The 18949-nt window shown below is 33.1% G+C and overlaps 1 protein-coding gene across 2 annotated transcripts in view; it reads left to right on the top strand.

Moving 5' to 3' along the window:
• The window catches only part of LOC128679257 (uncoordinated protein 58-like), a 209604-nt gene that overhangs the window by 175296 nt on the left and 15359 nt on the right, over window positions 1-18949 (top strand). For both annotated transcript variants that reach the window (XM_053761367.1, XM_053761368.1), the window contains one exon: window positions 5057-5091. The gene's annotated coding sequence lies outside the window, so the exon portion shown is untranslated. The remainder of the gene's footprint in view (window positions 1-5056; window positions 5092-18949) is intronic.

The following is an 18949-nucleotide window of genomic DNA, read 5'->3' as shown; positions in this document are numbered from 1 at the left end:
GAAGTCCATATCATGCATACATGTTACAGAATTGTAATGATCTATTCAAATGTAAACCAAAATGTATCTACGAATTTTTCGTAAATACTTTTGAAATGGAAGTTACTCTTACAGATATATAAGATCTGGTGATTTATTTATTATTTTAACAAAATGACCCAAAAATAAATAATTCATAAAATATAATGTTTTGCGATATTTTATATTCAAATTTCAATACTAAATTATAACCTTTTTCTCTGTCAACATTTCATGTCAGCTCCGATATTAATTAAAACAATATTTACAACTAAGATATGATTATATATGTAGTTACCAAATAGTAATAAAATTGTCACTGGCCACTAAATAAACATTCCGAAACTTTAAAGTCGAAATTTGTTTCAAAATTTGTGAATGTTAATTCCATACTTAAATAGGCGCCTTTTTTTATAAGAAGCTAAAACGTGTCTTCAATATCGCAAATTCAATTCGAAGTATCGATTAGACTCGTTTCGCCGGTTATTTGTTACTATCAAAAGGTAACCAAACCCTTTTCCAAGCCATTTGTCCGGAAACCTATCGAATTGGCAACGATACATTTAACCAAAGATTAACTGCCCTATTTGTTTACAAAATTACAAGGCAATAGTTGTGTGAATTATTTATTTAACATAGATTTAACGAAAATGGTCGGCGTAGTAGATATACCTTATTAGAATCGAGATACGAGATTTAAGCAGTCGAAATATAAAATTAATAGTTACTATTTTAATCTTTCGTATGTACGTTGGTAGCCACATATGTAGCTCGATGATAATATAAACAATATTCACATTGTACGTAGTAGGCAAAAGTTAAATATCTCTAGATGCTTAAATATGCTTGAACCTTTATGAATATCAAACATGTACTATGTAAATGCAATTGATTAGATCACATTTCGGAATTTTAGCAATTCGCGGTATTTGACCGAGCGAACGAAGCGAGCGAGGTCTTGTGTATGTATGTTTGTTTGTTTGTTTTTTGCGATAACTTTCCAACCGAAATTTAAAAGGTATGTAGGATCTGACAATTAATTTTTAAGTTCGTGGGGCAATAAAATTTGTTAAGCCGTTTTTGAAATATTCACAGTTTTGTAAAAACTCATCAAAAATGTATTGTGTTCGCGAAGTCTAAGTTCGTGACGAACAACTAGTTATGTAGGTAAGTATGCTAAAGGCTTACTTTGCACATGAACTAATATTAAACATGCTAAAGTTTGTGACGATGTATGTGTATAAGTTTGTTTGTTACTTACACGCAAAAACTGCCAGACGGATTGTCATGAAATTTGGTAGACGGGTAATATAACCTGGAATAACACACAGCGTACTTTTTGTGCCGAAATTCCCACGAGAGCGGAACTCCGGGACCAAGCTAGTATAAGATAAATGTCATTCTGAATGAAATGATTCTTCTTATTATAAAGAAACAAAGGGAGAAATATAACTTAAATATAAACATAACTTCGTAGTCGCACATGCGATTTGGCCGAAACCCAAAATACATTAGCGTCACAGTTATACTTCGTTATGTTTAAAATTTTTGGATTCCGTACATTATAAATAAGAATTCTGACTGGATATTAATGCCAACATTCCCAACAATATTTTATTCATAGTTTTCTGAACAATTTGTTAAAACTTTGATATTGAATAATGTCGTATTCTAAAAGATAACAGAAAATATTTGTGTTGTTCCCAAAACAGGTACATTTATTTTGAATACCAAGTATACAATTAAACTCAGCTACATATATAATCTATACATTTAAAACTAAGTTGACTATGTCTGTACATAGGAGATATCAAGGAAAATAATAATAGGGGTTTATATGGGACTAATAGAAGCCAATACAATGTTTTTTAAAATTCTTGTCTGTAAAATTGTTCGCACATCTCGCTAATTCTACTAGATGCAATTTGATTCAGTTTTTACAGTTGTATAGCGGAAGCTCTAACTTAAAATCTGGTATAGGTTTTATCGCGATAAGGTGCTTAAATATATCGATGAAAAAATATTAGAAACACGAAATAAACGCGGGCGAAGCTGAGGGAAAAAGCTAGTTACAAAAAAATACGAATAAAATTACCCCTTCCTGTATCTCAAACTTATGTAATCGAAATAACGTAGATGTTATTCATTGCTTTTTTTTTAAATCAATTGCAACATTTAAAAGATTAATTCATATGTTATTTAGAATTTACATAAATGTACTTATTCCGTAAATTAAAAAGTATTTACGAATAAACAGCATATTGTGATTTGCCCCCGTGTTCTTAAATTACCTTGTTTTTTGAATACGCTGCCAAACCTTCCAATACGATAGTGACTTGCTAACCTGATACATATCCATTTCATAGCGAACCAATCGGAGACAAATGCTGCCAGTAATCTGGGCCTATCGTTCTCGGGTGATTAGCAATTAAATTCCAACTGGAAGAGGGTTTCTGCGATTTGATTCAACCCCTGATTGGATTATGAGGGCTGAGGTGGCCTAATCTTCCTGTTTCGGACACGTGGCGCTTTCCGATTGCGGTATTGTTTCTGGTTTTAATTCATAGGAGAATTCTTGTCTCATAGTGACTATACTGAAATTGTTATAATACTAAGGAAAATCAATATATTACAGACAGACTTATGTTATGGGATACTAACTCAACGATATATTTATATATATTTTATTACAAATACATATATAGACAAACATCCAAGACCCGAGCCAATCAGAAAAATATCATTTTCCATCATGGTATTACCTCTCGGTTCAGAGGCAAGCACTTTACCGCTGCGCCACCGAGGTCGTCGTTTGGATACTATTAGCGAGCTATACCTAAATGAACCCGCGATTTTATCGCAACTGTGATAATATCTACACATAAACTTGAATATAATAGAGTATCAAATAATAACTCTAAAAACTATGCAAGAGAGTACAGAAAATGAATGTCTGGTCCGAAAGTGCAGAAAATGAAATTGACAATTCAACAGCCGGTGCCATCGACCAATCACAATGCGGCACTAGTGTTGTTAACGCTCCCGATTTCTAAGGCTGGAATGTGACATCCCATGTAATGCAGTCTAACATATTAATATCATTTGGCGTTGACTGGTGTACCCACTCTTAGGGTGGGTTGCACCGTCAATTAAATAAAATAAATAAATATATTGGGACAAATCACACAGATTGAGCTAGTCCCAAAGTAAGTTCGAGACTTGTGTTATGGGATACTAACTCAACGATACTATATTTTATAATAAATACATATATAAATCAACATCCAAGACCCGGGCCAATCAGAAAAAGACCATTTTCCATCATGACCCGACCGGGGATCGAACCCGGGACCTCTCGGTTCAGTGGCAAGAACCTTACCACTGCGCCACCGAGGTTGTCAATTTGGACGTTAACTTTGACATGCGCAAAAAATGCTAAGTAAGTATGCATTTTTTCAACGTCAGCGGCGTGCCGGTAAAAATCAACGTCAAATATAATTATAGTGGAACTCTTAAAGCTTAAAAATTAAAAACTATTTTAATCCTTAGAGGCATATTATGCTACTGACTAAAGAATATTTTCAAAAAGAATTCTCTAAAGAATTAAATGTACTTACTTCGCAATCTCCAGATTGCTGGGCCACGTAAGGTGCCATTATGAGCACGGTGCACCTGAATATTTTAAGCGGCACTTCACTGAGATCAGTATTGCTTACTGTAATGAACATGTTGCTAAGGATCGCTATTACTAACATATAGTAGCAACTGTTATGATATATTTAGGTATAAACATTTTGAACGTTTGTTGCGTTGTAAAGTACAAGTGTCCACTGTAAAAGATGATATTCTATATGTTTTGATTTATTTCTGATCTATTTACAACATGACAAGTTTTGTTACCTAATTATAATTGAATGCTATTTCGTTTTGATTCAAAAAGTTACATAAATACTGTGAGTTTATATAATTCAAATTAAAATAGCATTTTGAATCATAACTTAACACGATTAGATAATCTATCTGTTGGGCCCGCGCGGTGGTACGTGTGACATGCGAAATCTGATTATATAGACGGAAAATAAATACTTACTAAATCGTAATCTACAAAAAATTACTTGTATAAGATATTTCCGGAAAGTTTTATAACATTTACGTTACCTCTTGAGGTTACCTCTTGAGGTTACGTTATCTCTTGAGGATAAATAATATGCAATATAAAGACCCCCAAGAGTTATTGACGGTAAGTCTTAGTAGTGCCAGATGTAGGCATCTCTAAGACTTACCGTCATATAAGTGACATGAATTTGCAATTATATAACACACTCATTAGAAGATTTTTTATTTTTTATTCCAGCCAGTAAGAGTTCTAAATGTAAATATGTTTGAAATGAAAAATAACAACACATTTTCATTTCTGTAATGGCCGATGTTGTTTTCCAAGGTATACAGAGCTTAATAATGAATATTCTTATTTCTTACCTAGTTCAAAGAAATAACTAATAGAAGGTAAGGCAAAGTCGACATTACATTGTCCCTTGAGAGAGACAAAGGTCGCTAGGGAGCTGCTAGGAAATTAAATGTCACAATAGTGCTATGAGAAAATGTAATTTTAAATTCTACTGATTATTATCTGTAGAATCTAAAACAACATTTTCTTCGCATCTTATTAGAAGATCTTTCATTTTTAAACAAATAGAAAAATATTGTTGAAATATAATGAAGGATTTGGTTTTGACAATTAAAATTTTAATTTTGTATTTACAGTGTTGCATTCCATTGTTGTATTGCCAGTCTTTTGGGCACGTTGTCGTAAAGCGACGCCGTTGGCAACGCACTGCACATTTTATGTATAATTTTTAATTATTTTAGTAATTTTAAGTATACCTAATTAAAGTTTAGTTTAAATTTCTATTTGACTTACTTAAAAAAATACTGCCATCAATACCGAATACTGCTTAATTACAATAATATTGATTGAACTGTAATGGAAAATTCAATGTAATTATTTTATTATCAAATAATATTAAACTTGTTTCAGATTTTGGAGAGGGAATAGTGTGAAATATTTAAATGGTGAGTATTTTCTATAATTATTATTTTATTACGTTTACACATGCGTCTCTTGCTTTCACTTTACATTCTTTATACCGAATCAGTAAGTTGACCTCTGTTTTTCTACAAATATTGTCTTCAACAGATCCCAGCGTGCATATAATAAATTAATGAATAATATCAATGTTTTTCCTTGGAAATCCTACGGGAATATTTGTTTCTATCGCCGTTATTTGACGGCCAAAATGTCGGGTAAATATTGAAAATGCTAAAATAGAAAGTTTGGAAGTCGTCGGCAGTGCAAAAGCCAAGATCTTTCTGAGTGTCGAAAGTTTGTCACTCATTTGAATAACAAGAGAAACCTTTTTTTGTTTTCCCTTACTTTACTGTATTTTTTTATCGTGTTCTATATAAAACCTATAAGAGACACGCTTATTTATAGGTATCTATGGTTTTATTTTTCATATAAATAACCCCAGCTTCGTGGCCCAATTACGACATATGCTGAGCATTTTTTTAAATGTTAAGATTACATTTTGATTTCATTGTAAGAAGTTGTTAATATAAGTGTAGACATATGTTTCTTTTTGATGATCTATGGAGTTGACCAATATGGTTTTCAAACGACTCAAGACAGAGACCTTTGTAAGACAAAAGGGGAGGCCTTTGCCCAGCTGAGGGGCACATATTACAGGCTAAAATAAAAACAATTTTTGAAGATAAATATCCATTATTTATCTTGGAGCGAGATGCGAGTGAGATTTTGAGCCTAAATCAGTTTCGACTCGAAACAAGCAAAAGGCGCGCGGAGGGTAGAAATGTTATTCCGTTTAATCTATTTCGAGGTTGCAATTTACTTGTCAAAGGTCCGGGGCACCCTCTTGCAAATTGCTGGCCAGATAGCTCACAGATATATGAATGTACAGACATTCCTGAATATGAATTTAATTTACGAATAAATATTGATATTATTAATATAATTTGAGTCCAAAAGAGGCGAAACATTGCAGACATATTGTGGAATTCCTCAAAGTGAGGGATATGGTTGGTTATATGCGACAAAATGCTTTTGGCATTAAATTCGCCATTTTATTAAAATTATTTTAAACAAATGGCGAATTTAATGCGCAGCGAACGCTCGAGGAGACTAGACTATAGGTTGTAGACTTTTTAATATTTAGATGTATTTATTAAAATTATTTTATACATCTAAATATTAAAAAGTGATAACCTAAACAATAGTCTACAAGGGAATATTATGAGAATTATGAATTTATAGAAAGTGAGAGAACAGAACCTCGAGCGTTCGCTGCGCCATCTGCAAGCTACACGTTTTAGAACGAACTGCGAGTAAGTCTTAGTATGATAAAAGTATCTTACCTCGCTTACACAAGCTTTGCGCGCCTTCATTCAGAAGAATTATGTAGCCAGTAATGTGGTACTAGTAAGCATTGCATATATATTATTTCAGAAGTATTCGATCTTTGGTAGTAAGGTTCATAGCAAGTAGAATTTCATATTTGGTTTCTGCTTGCCCCCTATAAAAACGACGTTTTCCTTTTTTTTAAATTTATATTTTTGTTTTTATTGGTTGGTGTGATGCAATTTGCTACACAGGTAAACGAATGCATAAATTACAATAGTAACTTATTAAGGAATTCTAATGTGTGTCTGTCTATCAGTTTGTAAGGTCTATGTGCTATGATGGCCTAAAATAGCCGGAAGCTATTTCGGTCTGCAGACACGTCACGATATAATCGTCACCAAACTACGTATATTCAATAAACTGCTTCTCGGAGCAGAGATTAATATGTATTTCTTATAGATACAGTCAACCGCATGTCAAGTTGTCTTGGCATGGTACGTTTGTTTGCGATATTATTGCGTCGAATTAGCAAAGAATTTAGGTAGCTTCATTATCTGTTGACTGTATTTCCTTTTTATGTATTTGTTATGAAATTTGGTACACGGGTAGAATATAACCTCGAATAACACATGCGGTTCTTTTTATCCCGAAATTCCAACGGGGCCAAAACCCATGGCGGCAGGTAGTATATAACTATAAAGTCAAGAATATCACTTATATAATTTGTTTCCAAACGTTACTTCAAATTTCCTTCGCAGGGGTTGTCGTTTTATTAAAAACAAAGCGAACCGCACATATGTCGTTCCAAATCTTGAAAATTGTACAAGTTCACAGAACACCACATATAAAAGCCAACACATGTGGTTTGTGTTATCTCCAGGCTCACAAGTAAAATCTTGTTGCCGAAACACGTACGCAAGTTCGTATAATTGGAAAACTTGAAAAGGTGCACGGTTGGTAACAATTGAATCTGCCCTTTGAGTACTGTAGCCGCCTTAATGAACCAAGTTCTGGCCCAATTGTAAACCAGATTGTGACAGAACGGCATTTATTTTTGAACATGTAAATAATATTAATTTAATTTGTATATATTTGAGAGCTGTCTGTGTTATTACGTCTTATGAATGTTTTAACTACATAACTTCGCTCCGATTATTTTGGTCATTGCCAATAGGTATTAATATATATTATATTATAAGAATGCGAAAAATTGCGGGGATGTGTGTGTGAATGTATGTTTGTTCACGCAAAATTTATTGAACCGATTGTTATGAAATTTGGTACACGGGTATAATATATGTTATTTCAGGATAAATCTCGAAATTCCCACGAGAGCGAAGCCCTAAGGCAAAACTAGTACTCTTATTGAATAAAGCCGTTATTAAATTTTGACATACACGTCGTATTGCACTGCGTCCTACAATGTTACGATCATTATAGATCGTTGGGTTAACAAAGTCTCGAGACGAGATCAAAAGCCTTACATTCCCAGGTACATACCGAGAGGTTCTCGGTTCTCGGACCGTTTCGACCGCTGCGGCCATACATACAATAAGTAGGTTCTAGTAGTACTAATCCCATGTCGAGGAATCATTTTCAAAATCGATCATTCATAACATTGACATTAAGACAGTAAGTACAAATTAATTATGTTAAAGTCAAGATATACTAATTCTTATCTTTGTTGAAATTTGAAACAATAGTAATGACAGCGCGGCCGCGTCGGTCTCAACGCTCGGCTCTAAGAAACACCCACCTACATGTAATATCTGTGATGTTTCGGGAAAATCTCAAAGCATTTCCCCAACCTCAGTTCAATATCACGCCTAATTTAGTTTACAAACGGCTCGCGTTGATTAGGTACTCCTTTAATTTAAGTTAATAATTGACAATTACTGTTAGCACGACTTGCCATGGAGTAATTTCAGAAATGGGAACAAACCGAAACTCAATCTTTATTCAGTATGAATTTTAATAAATCTACGTTTGAAATTTCATATTATATCGTTTTCATTTTCGAGAAGTAAATTATTTGCGTATATATCAAATTATTCGGCACAGGACGATGCAATTCGTGAGTTTTCTTGTAATCTTCCGGAATAAAAATATTAATTTCAGCAAACAAAAATTAGATATAAATTATTGGTGTATTCTCATCTGATAGTAAATATTTATTATTATAAGATATCAGAACATTTATTATGTAAATTATCACGTCATATAGAACTTGTCGGAAATACTTTAGTTGCTTGATTGACGTTTTAATTTTAAAGTTATTTTTACCTGACGAAAAATGATGTTATTCTAAATATATCATACGCTTGTTAATTGCGGAACTTTACGCACGCACAAGGATAACCTGCGGCGGTCCATAGACAATCGCTATAAATCAGGAAACAGAAGTTCGCCGATTAAATTTATTTGAACTGCTAACAAGCTCGCACTCGAGGGATTACATTCAATCATTCGTTCGTCTGTGAATGAATAGTGTTTTCGTGAGTTCACTTTTGGTATTAAAATGGAAATGTGATGTTATTGATCATTACGAACGGTATTTTAACGATTACAGTTAACGTCTGCTGGGAACATAATTTATTTTTACTTTTTTGTTCTGTTTAAAATTTGTATAATATTTCGTCAAAATATATTGAAATGAGAATTAAATTTTAAACTTTATTACAAAGTGTTAAAAATAAAAAATTACATACATAGGACTTGTATGACAATGAGAGTCACAAATGTTAGCGTCAAAAAGCGTTTTAATTATAATTTATGGAGAACAAAAAAGGAATACTAAATTACTATAAATAAAATTGATCAATTAACGTGACATTTAATTATCGCATTTCATTATGTGAATGCATTTATATATTTTATTTTATACACAAGCAGCTACCTTATTTATTGTAAGAAAGAAGTAAATAATGTTTACATGGTACATATCTACTAATATCAATCCACACCAACATAAACAAAACACAAAACTAGTAAGACCATAGTCGACTATATCTTCCCGTGAATGTCGTTCGAAGAAGAAACGGATTTTCCAATCATTTTCAATGCGGACCCTGCGTTTTGAGGCGTCACAGTCAATAATGTGAGAGAAAGAGAATAATGGACGATAAATGATGTTTTTTAAAAAGGTTAAACATGTTTTCTTACAATTGCCAAGCGTAATGACGCCTTATCTTTGCAAGCCACGTAAGCAACTAGTAATTATGAAATTCAATCGTCAATCGCCTATTACTAAATGTCACTCACGTCGCTTTAAGTGACCTCTACAATCGATATCGAATCGTCTAATCGAATCGAGGGGACGGTATCACCATCGATTACGTCACCCCGAACACCAGTATCGATAATGATCCACTTCGAATCTGGGCATCAATCTTATCCAGATCGGATGATCCTTTTATACGATTTTATTTAAACTTAATCGAGTCGCGGGATAATTGAGTAAGGATTTGGAAGCTAAATTATGTTTGAATGTTAAAATAAAACTCATTGTAATTTGATAAAAACAGATGAGTTTTTGCATATTTTTTTGAACTCTGGTATTTCAAAAATAACCACTAAGAATTCTAGTATTTTAAAATTGAAATGTTTCTTGACTATAGTTCGTAGCATGAAAATAAATTTATTTAAACGGATGGATACTTTCAAAGAGTATCACTTTGTAAGTGTTTGTAAATGAGATGCGTTTCAAATTAATTACTAATGTATAACATAATTCACTACTACCTCATACTTGCATACGGGACTGTGACACCGCGTACCCTAGGGCCGGAATGAAAAATAAATCTTAAAATGTTAAAGATAGCTGTGCATTTACAAACGGTCGCCTATTTGTCGTCAACCTTCCTTGGGAATGCTATTGTTGCTGATTTGCTGCCAAGGTTATGGTCCTTTAATCGCCTCGTACGATATCCACAGATAGAGTTCTCCTATTCTAAGGCGAAACCACACTCATCTGTCTGGATACGAATCGACAGTAAAATTTCATAGTCAAGCGTATTACTTACATCATTAAAACTTTAAACAGGAAATACCAAACCATATCTCAATATTGGAAAAGTTTAATATTACCTACTGTAGGTTTGTGTACAAACTGGTAGGTAGTTCAACCGCGGAAGATGAATAGTTTACCCAACTTTTAAAAAAGAAGATCTTTGATAACTATTAGTTATTAGATACATCATTATTATTTTTCAATTGGCTATTTTCCAACTAGTAAAACCAGATACTTTTTTCTAATGTCAAAAATAAAATTTTATATGGAGCTTGTGTGACAGTAATGTATTGTGACGTCACGGATTTTGGCTACGGGAACCTAAAAAGTACCTAAACTATTAAAAACAGTTCTTAATTATTTAGAAGTACATCTATAAAGATGTAATAATGTACAAACGCCAAAATGTAACACGATTTTTCGTTCCCTATATCCTTTTACACTTTCCTGTAACCTGGTGGAGCGTGCGATAATTTACTAGTAGTGTCGTCGGGAAAGTGAGATTTTCCGTGAAAAGCAACTATTTCCTACGCGAATTTTCTGCTTTAGCTAATATTTTTAACGACATTTTTATTGACGTCGTTTATTCATTTCCGTCAATATCTTTTGCGTTTCTTTGAAAGGAAATCTAGTAAAATTATTTTGTACATGTGTCTTTGTTTAAAAATTTGTACAATATTTATTTGAAAGCAAATATTGTAAAATTATTTTGTAAATGTAACTTTATTTAAAAAGATATAATACGAGTAGCATTGTTTAGTTTGTATTTAATTGTGATTATTAGACAACAAATCATATTGTACATAATTGAAGTACCTCATTAATTATTTCTGACACCATTAAACCAAACTCGGATGTTCATTGAAAGATAAAAACGCGCCATTAAATTCAATGATACTTGTGTAACGAGGGGAAAAATAATAAATCCAATGCGAAGGAATGATTAATATCTGTAGAAGCGGCGTTATCAGAAGCGGGATAAGGAATACTGTGTAATTTACTGCTACCCCCGATCCGTATAGACTGGAAGGATATAGACAAATGCTCGCAAATCTAAAAGATTTGCAAATTCTCATTTCGAATCCGTTTGGAATAATATGGAGCTTTGAGTTGTTTTCAAAATGAGAACGTTTGAATGAGTTCTCGGTTTTTTTAGCTGTGATGACATCATGAAGTCCGGAGTCCGCTTAAATAAACTCTAAAATTTTAATGATTCGTCTGTGATTGTTTCTCCTTTGCCTTTTTGGACTGTTGTTGCCTGCCTATCAGTTTTCAAAACTAAGTACTATATAAATCTTGATTTTCTACTAGCATTATTATTGTGCTACCAGAGTCGAGATGTATATAGGTTTTGGGTAATATTTAGTAATATATTTACATTTGCTGATTTTCACGAGTTTTGAATATGAACACAAAATCTATAAAAATCAACGAAATGTCAAAAATTCGTTTGTCTAACACGTAATAGATTTACCTGCCTGTTTGCACCCTCATCTCCCTGATCCTACAATTATATCCCACCCGAAAAAAGGTTTACACTGATATTAGTATTTTTCATACTCTGTGGCTCTTCCAGACACTGGTTTCATATTTTTATGGTCGTACATTTTATTTATTGCGTAACATTCTTACATATTTAGAAAGAGAGCAAAAAAGGCAATATATAAAATTGTTTTTCTTAAGACAACTACGTTTTGCTCATTTTTATAGGCTTAGCCAACGCGTTACATAAAATAATGTTCGCCTCCCTTGCCCTCTAACAGTATGTAAATATGTTGTGGGATATGTTTTTCAAATATGACTAATGGTAATATATTTAATGGCTTTGGTAAACTTCTTTTTGTTATTTATAGACTAGACAAAGTTGTTATAATTTATTTTATGAAAGATCCTTTCATAAAAGCTTTTACTTAACTCGTTCTCGCTTGTCTCGTTGGAAATGTGTGCCAAATCTTATAAGTATCTACAATTTTACAAAACAAAAATACTTTTATAAAAATTGATAGATACTAGTACTTTTTGCCGTTAATATATATCAAATAATACGTTGTTACCAAAATTCCTATGACTTTGACGCCTGATATAACGCCTTGTTGTGGTCTTCACCAATTTGACCGAGTCGACACGCTAAGAAGTAGGTAGATGTGCATTTCTTGCGACTGAAGTGCTGGAAGTTACTGTTTAATCATTTTCTGTAAAGCTAACTACCTGAGTAAAAGCATTATCAAAGAATAAAATATAGATCTCACTAAATTTTCTTTAAAAATAACAAATTGTAAACAAATCATGTCACAAAAGTACAACGAAATAACTCTGAGGAAACGACATCAAGAAAATAACTTGAAAATTAATATTTTAGTCGTGCACAAAGTTTATCCCTTTGGAATCGAATTGTCGACCCAGGAATTAGCATAATTAACAATTTGCCGGAGACAAACTTGTAGGAAACAATCCATCAATCCTTCGGGAATTTCCCAATTATGCGACAAATGGGAAGAAAGTGGGACAACGGCCCCGCTGGATTTGAATACTATTCAATGGTTTTATGACAGGAGTTTGGATGGGAATTCCATTGTTTTACGAATAGTTAACATGAAACTTTGATCTGTACAGTCGACAGCATAATAAAATTGTATATCCTAATAATTAAAAATGGTCGCTATTACCGCGGCATAAATGTCGATGAAGGGTAACTTGATTGACTACAGTCACCTACAAAATAGACTATATGAAATTGTAATGAGCACATATTCACAACTATTATTAAACAAAAAATACAGAACAGGGATTTATAACCTAAGTTGCATTCCACAAAAATGTGTGTACCTATATTAGAACTAATAAGAATAGGAATAGTTAACTTATTACTAAAACAATGTGTAAAAACTAGAGTAACAAAAATAGAACATAATACTGAGAGTCCAAGCGCTATGGCCTAGACTGTCGGCTTGTGGTACAGTCTTTAATCAAGTTAATATACAAGGACCATTTAGGTAGAAAAACGTCAAATGTTTGGTTGCCTTCGGCGATTTTATTGCACTGACCAGGGGGTTGTAAAAGGAGGTATTTATTGTAATAAAATCAATTTCATCCATTTTTATTCAATTTTAACCAACTACTTCACAAATTAATAAAGAGATATACAATCAAAAGGTTATAATCGCACGTCCGAATGAGATAAAACGTGCTACATGATGAATAAAATAAGTGAACCAATAAAATTTTTGAACATTTATGGTTGTATAGCTGAATAGCATATAGCAAAGGCGTTTTCTAAAGTATTATAAAAGTACTAACATTTTTAATACAGAAATCACATTTTTGCTTATCTCTGACATTTGTTAATCCACCAGGAAAATCTTTCAAGTTTACAACATAAACCATCTACCAATTCAGCACGTACTGACTCGACGAATCTAAAATACTGCAACAGACACATACAGCACAGAGATGGGTTTACGCCCGATTTCTTCCCAAACACAAAACCTTCTATTAGTTGGGTGCGCGCTGGACTGTTTGGGAAGAAAGCGGGCAAATACTGAGCGTAAACCCATCTGTGGACACACAGCATTGCTGATCACTACAGCTGAACATGGCTGTTTGCTGACATAAAATTTTCGTGCGCATATTCTTTTACAGCCGAAGACAATAACGTATTGCCGACACAATCGAGCGGGACGTGTGCAATATATAATACTGATACTTGTGTATTTTATTTATTATAGATACTAGCTTTGTGCCCGCGGCTTCTTCGGATTTTTCCGGGATAAAAGGTACCCTATGTCCTTCTCCATACTTTAAACTAGTATGCAAAAAGATTGGTTGAGTAGATAAAGCGTGATGAAGTAACAAACAAACAAACTTACTTTCGCATTTATAATATTAGTTAGGATCCCGTATTCTCATGTAGTGAAGACACTTTGGAACATATAATGGATATATATTTTATTTTTTTAATGATTTATCAAAAATCCAATAGCACATAAAAATATAGTTAATTTTATTATTAATTTATCTTACTGTCAATTACAGATTCTTATGAGGTAAATTTGACTTATATTTAGGAATAATGGCTCTGTTTTTTGGGAAAACGATGATTTCGCCAACGTCATTATTTTTGCGTAGTTTAAAGTAAACGTCAAAATTGATTGGTGCTATCCACTATATCATTTTAAATTTAACGATTTTTTTAAATGTTACTTTATATAATATTTTTTTCAATATTTATGAGAATGAAAGCCTTTCTAGCCTTATTTATTGACAACACGCATATGTTGGTTATAATATTCTTAAATTTATACATACAGTTTTTACAGAAAAGTAACTGAGCATTAAGTCCAAATTTGGTAAATAAAGTTTGAATATATAAATTAAAATTAGGAATACAAAACAAATTCCATTTAAAAAGAACGCTAAAGAATAAAATTAGTATCACGTGGGAAAATTCATTTCAACAATACACTGTCTCAACTACGAGTTTATTTAGGGCGTCAGCTGCGACGGAAACTAAACTTTATTGTGTTGATATTACAGTGTGAAATCCGTTGGGTATCGCGTAACTCTATTTCCGTGGTCATTACTCTTTTTCACTGCTGTGTTACAAAGAAGGTTGGGGGCGAAAAGGAACAGCACAAAGGTACGGTGACTGATTGTCCTTGAATGTTCCAGAAATGTTTTGTAACTATACGACATTTCATATCTATAGTGATGTTAGTTCTATTCTTATTTAAGGCTACGTTTTTTGCAAGCTTTTATTTACCTTTCAATTTATATGTAATTATGTCAATTTTGAAATAGATTTCTTCAACTGATTAAGCTGCAATTCTTTAATTTGTGATACTTAAGAGTTGATTGCACCGTAAACTTTGATGTTAACTTTAACGTGCGCAGAAAAATGCAAAGTACGATATTTTGCCCAAAGGTCAACGGCGCGCCGGTAAAAATCAACATCAAATTCTAAGAACAATAAAAGGTAGTGGTGTGTTTTTGTAAAAAACCTGCAACATGTGAAGCTTCTTTCTTATTACTTATACATAAATTGGAACGCAAATAACACACTAACTAGCAAAAAACTGTGCTATTTTATTTGACCCATAAGCGAAGTGAGAATTAAATTAAATTCCAAATATGGAGTAATTTGCCTGGCTTTGCTTAGTCCTGACAGAAGGGCCAAACCAAAAATTACTGGTTTGATAACGTCAAGAATATGCATGCCGAAGGTCTATCATCTACAGATGCCGAAGACCGTGCGAAGTAGAAGACGATGTACGAAAGTGGACTCTGAGCTCAGACGGTCTATGGCGGCGGAATAACTGCAGTAACGCACAAATTAGAGAGAGACTAACTACTATGCTAATATATATATATTAAAATTACATTCCTATTTACCAAAACAGGTATAGACTGTAGAAGAAGTGAAAATGAGAGAAAGCGCGAATATATCCATATTCATATAAGATAACAAGCGCGAGGTGAACGATAAACTTAAAAAAAATATTATAAAGCAAAAGTTTTATTTTCGTTCAAAAGTACGTCCTGATTGCCAGGAAACTTCTCCTCTCGTATAAAAGCGTTGCAGTGTAACCCAACCAAGACCCGATTTCCAGTTTTATTAACTTCTGAACAAGTGACGATAGAAATACTATGATAGAATCTTCAAACTTAATATTGCTTTCAGCGACTGATAAGTATTGTCGAAGTCTCTCGATAGAATTTAATTGGATGAAACCGCTGACAATATCAATTTAATTTATGTACACAACATAACAGTGTAAATATAAAACTGAAAATATAGGCAATTAATTGCCGTCATGGATATCATACCATTTTCGATGTATGTAACTGCGGTTATGGTTCTATCCTAGTCCTCCATCGTTCTAGATTATGGACATTGGGACACGACAACCGACGCTGTAGTAGGATCGAACCGCAGTTGCGCAGTCTATTTTTATGGCATCCCTACACAAGTCCGTAGTCTATTTAGAGTCTTCCAGACTGCCCAGGGGAGGTCCCCAACCGGTGGGAGCTTCTAAAAATTGGGGGAATCAATATAGATTTTTATCTCTTGTTTCCGGTAAAGGAAAATATCGTGGTTGATAAATTTATCGTCTTGTGTATAAAATTTGTAAGAAGAAGAAATAGATCTGATTCACAGAATTATGCTATTTTGAATCGTTTCAGTCCAGTACTTACGTTTGTATCTTAAAATCAATTCAATCAAATCTATACAAAACAAAACGTTACATTCACAACCTCACTCAAAGTAAATACCTATTTGTTATCGAATGGAAATCGTTATTATTCAGAGCGAAGGGAAAGGAAACGACTTATATATACTGTCATAACGCAGTTTTTATAGAAGATAAACTGTTTAACCGTCGTAGATGTGGTATGTTTGCATTTTATGACTAACTTTACGTTTTACGGTCATTCGGACAACATAACACAATAATACATACGTCTCATATGATGTATACTATTATATGCTAAATAATGATCATTTTAAAAGTTTTTTATTTCCTAAAACTTCAATAATCGCAATAATACGAGACATCGTTCCTGTGAGTTATGATACATCATTGAGAAATAACTCACAGGAACTGTCTTAAGTTATTTACGAAAATTTTTTTATTTCTTCAAATTTTAATAATCACTATATGATTCACATAGTTAGTGGGTGTTTTGTTTTTCATATGATATAATTTAAAACGATTTATTTCCTACCACCAGACCTACCTACCTAATACTAATCCTTGACTTTTTGATACAAAAAATAAATATTTCCTAAAATCCAATACTGTGCGGATAAAAAAAAACATTTCTATGTGAATAATCGTGTGTGAATCCCGTGGTGCAGCTCGTAATTAAAAAATCCATATTTCCATACTAATATTTGAAATGCGAAAGTTTGTCCGTTTGTTTTCTTTCTCGGCTCGGAAAGTAAGAATAGATTATAGTTAAAACCCGAAGTCAAACACACACGACAATACACAACGCCCAAAAAAAAATATAGTTATACTAACATAGTTATAAGTTTATTTTGTACACCTGAAATATATTTTTTATTTTAAAACTAGCTAAGATTCTTTAAAACCAGGAAGCGTGTTTTGTTTAGATAATAATAAATCCCATGATACAGGAGACGTCACAACTGCAGCCACTGAGATATGCAGTAATCCTTCTAAAGCGTATGTTTCTATGCAAATTGCACGAAGAATGTCATTATAATATGCACAGAACATAATAATATTGTCGCTTTACAAGAAACTTTTATTATTTATTATTTAACAAAAACAATAATATATGCCAGCTCTTTCCATCCAAAGGTTGTCTGGAAGAAATTACATCAGCCTTTGCACTCATTATGTTTGAATATCATGTTGTAACTTAGAACTCCTTTGTGAATGGTGCAATAATTTATGTATCTGTCTATCTCTATCTACTTGTCTTCCCGTGCAGATAGGTCATAAACTTAATTCTTCATCTAAGAAGATTCGTTTCATAGACCAGCAATCTATCACTATAGACAATAAGCTCGCCATAAGCTGATAGGTAGCAATAGCATGATGTCGGGCGGGTAGCTATTTGCAGTAACATAGCCAAATCTTCAAAATTTAATATATGGATTTTTTTTTAAACGCTAACTTCGAGCGGTGGTGGCGTAATGGTTAAGACGCCCGCCTGTGGATCAAAAGGTCCCAGGTTCAAATCCTACTCGTGCCACATGAGTTTGTATACCAATCTGATTCATGTATAGTAATTTTCATCGACCACCACTTGTTCTGGTGAAGGAAAACATCGTGAGGAAACCTGCACACTGGTTTATTATTAACTTGTGTGTGAAATGGAGAAGGCAATGGCAAACCACTCCATCACTAATGCCAAGAAAGTTGTTATGGGTGTTAAATTCCACGTAATGACCACGACCCTCAGCTATGAGGAATACGACTATGAAGAAGAACTCTGACATTCGTGTCACAACTCCGAATGTAGTCGAAAACACGCGAAGAGGGGGAAACTGTTTATCCAATTATATAAATATTAACATGACAATGCTATATGGACAATGTAGTGGCAGCTGATCTGACATTATAATACACTAGCGACCCGCCCCGGCTTCGGTTGTGTAAAAATATAATAAATTATACACCTAAACCCTCCTTTGGAAATATACTACCTATCTATTGGTGAAAACCGAAAAAGTTTATCGCGAACCAACAGACAGACAGACGCGGCAATGGACTTTGTTTCATAATTTGAAAGGTTGTTCAGCAACAAACATTGTTCCAATAAATATTGTTTGAGAAATTTTCATATAGTAAGTACCTACGCTTTCTTTAGTGCTCATAAAATGACGCATGTGCATTCGCTGTTGGCGCTATTCTTGGTAATAAATACGCTCAGTCGGATTTATTGTGTATCTATACTATTCTCCTTTAAGTACCTGTTTTATAACCATTGATAAATATGACTATTCTATTTATGCCTTTGAATAAATTTCTTTA

Source organism: Plodia interpunctella, chromosome 21 (assembly GCF_027563975.2).
Source record: "Plodia interpunctella isolate USDA-ARS_2022_Savannah chromosome 21, ilPloInte3.2, whole genome shotgun sequence".
Classification (NCBI taxonomy): Eukaryota; Metazoa; Arthropoda; class Insecta; order Lepidoptera; family Pyralidae; genus Plodia; species Plodia interpunctella.
The sequence above is the reverse complement of the archived record's forward strand: the minus strand, read 5'-3'. Positions and strand labels throughout refer to the sequence as shown.